The sequence below is a fragment of the Durio zibethinus genome, unplaced genomic scaffold (genome assembly GCF_047325235.1).
Source record: "Durio zibethinus cultivar Kanyao isolate XHJ-2024 unplaced genomic scaffold, ASM4732523v1 HiC_scaffold_3, whole genome shotgun sequence".
NCBI lineage: Eukaryota > Viridiplantae > Streptophyta > Magnoliopsida > Malvales > Malvaceae > Durio > Durio zibethinus.
Window position 1 is genome coordinate 8,157,134 of NW_028323044.1, and position 5,000 is coordinate 8,162,133.

Consider the following 5,000-nt stretch of genomic DNA (forward strand, 5'->3'; position numbering starts at 1 on the left):
TTGCCTCGACCACCATCGGCACACGCTGGGCCCTGGTGCGGGCGCTTGCCTCGACCACCATCGGCACACGCTGGGCCCTGGTGCGGCAGGTTGCCTCGACCACCATCGGCACACGCTGGGCCCTGGTGCGGGCGCTTGCCTCGAGCACCATCGGCACACGCTCGGCCCTGGTGCGGTCGGTTGCCTCGAGCACCATCGGCACACGCTGGGCCCTGGTGCGGCAGGTTGCCTCGACCATCATCGGCAGCCTCGAGCACCATCGGCACACGCTGGGCCCTGGTGCGGTCGGTTGCCTCGAGCACCATCGGCACACGCTGGGCGCTGGTGCGGGCGCTTGCCTCGACCACCATCGGCACACGCTGGGCCCTGGTACGGCAGGTTGCCTCGATCACCATCGGCACACGCTGGGCCCTGGTGCGACAGGTTGCCTCGAGCACCATCGGCACACTATCGGCCCTGGTGCGGGCGGTTGCCTCGACCACCATCGGCACACGCTGGGCCCTGGTGCGGGCGCTTGCCTCGAGCACCATCGGCACACGCTGGGCCCTGGTGGGTTTAGGCACATCTTCAAATTTCTGCCGTGCCAATGCCATTTTTATGGCTTGTAAATTCATATAATGGTCCCCTAAGCCTTCACGTGAAGTTTCGTTGGAAGATGACTCGTTTTCTATTTTTCATGATTTTCGAAACTTTTTGCGGTTCGGGATTTTTTAAAATTTTTTTATAAGGATTTTTGGCCCCAAATTTTGTAGGCATGATCCTTCTATTTTTGTTGGCATGCACAAAAAAATTCAGCTAAAAACTCGAAGTAGAGAAGATTTTGTGACCGTTTGAAAAAAGTGTCCCCATTTCAGACACTTTAACGGCTACTGGTAGCAAACCTGTAAAATCTCAAATGCTCTTTAAGGGGGTGTGAATTCTCAGAGGTTTGATGAGGGATAGGGGGCCAACACAAGGCCAAGTACCAGCACCCATCGCACATCATGTGCGCACACCCCCCCGGCCCCCCTCCCAATCGCCGGAACCCCAATGCCGCCGGTCAGGTTCTCCGGCGGTACTCCGGCGATGCTCCGGCGATGCTCCGGCGATGCTGTCCCGAGTGAAAAAAATGCGGCACCAGCACATGCTGGAGCCAAGCATGGGCACCGTGGCTCAAAATCGAACTTCGGCCAAGGCCTCGACCATCAATGGCACATGATGACGCATGGTGATGGCACATGCATCGACCATCATCGGCATAGGCTGCCCTTCGGTACGGGCACTTGCCTCGACCGCCATCGGCACAAGCTGGGCCCTGGTGTGGGTTGTTGCCTCAATCACCAGCGGCACATGCTGAGCCTTGGTGCGGGCGGTTGCCTCGAGCACCATCGGCAGACCCTGGGCCCTGGTGCGGCGGGTTGCCCCGATAACCATCGGCACACGCTGGGCCCTGGAGCGGCCGGTTGCCTCGATCACCATCGGCAAAAGCTGGGCCCTGGTGCGGTCGGTTGCCTCGACCACCATCGGCACACGCTGGGCCCTGGTGCGGGCGCTTGCCTCGAGCACCATCGGCACACGCTCGGCCCTGGTGCGGGCGCTTGCCTCGACCACCATCGGCACACGCTGGGCCCTGGTGCGGCAGGTTGCCTCGACCACCATCGGCACACGCTGGGCCCTGGTGCGGGCGCTTGCCTCGACCACCATCGGCACACGCTGGGCCCTGGTGCGGCAGGTTGCCTCGATCACCATCGGCACACGCTGGGCCCTGGTGCGGGCGGTTGCCTCGATCACCATCGGCACACGCTGGGCCCTGGTGCGGCAGCTTGCCTCGAGCACCATCGGCACACGCTCGGCCCTGGTGCGGTCGGTTGCCTCGAGCACCATCGGCACACGCTGGGCCCTGGTGCGGCAGGTTGCCTCGACCACCATCGGCAGCCTCGACCACCATCGGCACACGCTGGGCCCTGGTGCGGGCGGTTGCCTCGGGCGCTTGCCTCGAGCACCATCCGCACACGCTGGGCCCTGGTGCGGCAGGTTGCCTCGAGCACCATCGGCACACGCTGGGCCCTGGTGCGGGAGCTTGCCTCGAGCGCCATCGGCACACGCTGGGCCCTGGTGGGGCAAGTTGCCTCGAGCACCATCGGCACACGCTGGGCCCTGGTGCGGTCGGTTGCCTCGAGCACCATCGGCACACGCTGGGCGCTGGTGCGGGCGCTTGCCTCGACCACCATCGGCACACGCTGGGCCCTGGTACGGCAGGTTGCCTCAATCACCATCGGCACACGCTGGGCCCTGGTGCGACAGGTTGCCTCGAGCACCATCGGCACACTATCGGCCCTGGTGCGGGCGGTTGCCTCGAGCACCATCGGCACACGCTGGGCCCTGGTGCGGGCGCTTGCCTCGAGCACCATCGGCACACGCTGGGCCCTGGTGCGGGCGCTTGCCTCGAGCACCATCGGCACACGCTGGGCCCTGGTGGGTTTAGGCACATCTTCAAATTTCTGCCATGCCAATGCCATTTTTATGGCTTGTAAATTCATACAATGGTCCCCTAAGCCTTCACGTGAAGTTTCGTTGGAAGATGACTCGTTTTCTATTTTTCATGATTTTCGAAACTTTTTGCGGTTCGAGATTTTTTAAAATTTTTTTATAAGGATTTTTGGCCCCAAATTTTGTAGGCATGATCCTTCTATTTTTGTTGGCATGCACAAAAAAATTCAGCTAAAAACTCGAAGTAGAGAAGATTTTGTGACCGTTTGAAAAAAGTGTCCCCATTTCAGACACTTTAACGGCTACTGGTAGCAAACCTGTAAAATCTCAAATGCTCTTTAAGGGGGTGTGAATTCTCAGAGGTTTGATGAGGGATAGGGGGCCAACACAAGGCCAAGTACCAGCACCCATCGCACATCATGTGCGCACACCCCCCCGGCCCCCCTCCCAATCGCCGGAACCCCAATGCCGCCGGTCAGGTTCTCCGGCGGTACTCCGGCGATGCTCCGGCGATGCTCCGGCGATGCTGTCCCGAGTGAAAAAAATGCGGCACCAGCACATGCTGGAGCCAAGCATGGGCACCGTGGCTCAAAATCGAACTTCGGCCAAGGCCTCGACCATCAATGGCACATGATGACGCATGGTGATGGCACATGCATCGACCATCATCGGCATAGGCTGCCCTTCGGTACGGGCACTTGCCTCGACCGCCATCGGCACAAGCTGGGCCCTGGTGTGGGTTGTTGCCTCGATCACCAGCGGCACATGCTGAGCCTTGGTGCGGGCGGTTGCCTCGAGCACCATCGGCAGACCCTGGGCCCTGGTGCGGCGGGTTGCCCCGATAACCATCGGCACACGCTGGGCCCTGGAGCGGCCGGTTGCCTCGATCACCATCGGCAAAAGCTGGGCCCTGGTGCGGTCGGTTGCCTCGAGCACCATCGGCACACGCTGGGCCCTGGTGCGGGCGCTTGCCTCGACCACCATCGGCACACGCTGGGCCCTGGTGCGGGCGCTTGCCTCGACCACCATCGGCACACGCTGGGCCCTGGTGCGGCAGGTTGCCTCGAGCACCATCGGCACACGCTGGGCCCTGGTGCGGTCGGTTGCCTCGATCACCATCGGCACACGCTGGGCCCTGGTGCGGGCGGTTGCCTCGATCACCATCGGCACACGCTGGGCCCTGGTGCGGCAGCTTGCCTCGAGCACCATCGGCACACGCTCGGCCCTGGTGCGGTCGGTTGCCTCGAGCACCATCGGCACACGCTGGGCCCTGGTGCGGCAGGTTGCCTCGACCACCATCGGCAGCCTCGACCACCATCGGCACACGCTGGGCCCTGGTGCGGGCGCTCGCCTCGACCACCATCGGCACACGCTGGGCCCTGGTGCGGTCGGTTGCCTCGAGCACCATCGGCACACGCTGGGCCCTGGTGCGGGCGCTTGCCTCGACCACCATCGGCACACGCTGGGCCCTGGTGCGGGCGGTTGCCTCGACCACCATCGGCACACGCTGGGCCCTGGTGCGGCAGGTTGCCTCGACCACCATCGGCACACGCTGGGCCCTGGTGCGGGCGCTTGCCTCGAGCACCATCGGCACACGCTCGGCCCTGGTGCGGTCGGTTGCCTCGAGCACCATCGGCACACGCTGGGCCCTGGTGCGGCAGGTTGCCTCGACCATCATCGGCAGCCTCGACCACCATCGGCACACGCTGGGCCCTGGTGCGGGCGCTTGCCTCGACCACCATCGGCACACGCTCGGCCCTGGTGCGGTCGGTTGCCTCGGGCGCTTGCCTCGAGCACCATCCGCACACGTTGGGCCCTGGTGCGGCAGGTTGCCTCGAGCACCATCGGCACACGCTGGGCCCTGGTGCGGGAGCTTGCCTCGAGCGCCATCGGCACACGCTGGGCCCTGGTGGGGCAAGTTGCCTCGAGCACCATCGGCACACGCTGGGCCCTGGTGCGGTCGGTTGCCTCGAGCACCATCGGCACACGCTGGGCGCTGGTGCGGGCGCTTGCCTCGACCACCATCGGCACACGCTGGGCCCTGGTACGGCAGGTTGCCTCGATCACCATCGGCACACGCTGGGCCCTGGTGCGACAGGTTGCCTCGAGCACCATCGGCACACTATCGGCCCTGGTGCGGGCGGTTGCCTCGACCACCATCGGCACACGCTGGGCCCTGGTGCGGGCGCTTGCCTCGAGCACCATCGGCACACGCTGGGCCCTGGTGCGGGCGCTTGCCTCGAGCACCATCGGCACACGCTGGGCCCTGGTGGGTTTAGGCACATCTTCAAATTTCTGCCGTGCCAATGCCATTTTTATGGCTTGTAAATTCATACAATGGTCCCCCAAGCCTTCACGTGAAGTTTCGTTGGAAGATGACTCGTTTTCTATTTTTCATGATTTTCGAAACTTTTTGCGGTTCGAGATTTTTTAAAATTTTTTTATAAGGATTTTTGGCCCCAAATTTTGTAGGCATGATCCTTCTATTTTTGTTGGCATGCACAAAAAAATTCAGCTAAAAACTCGAAGTA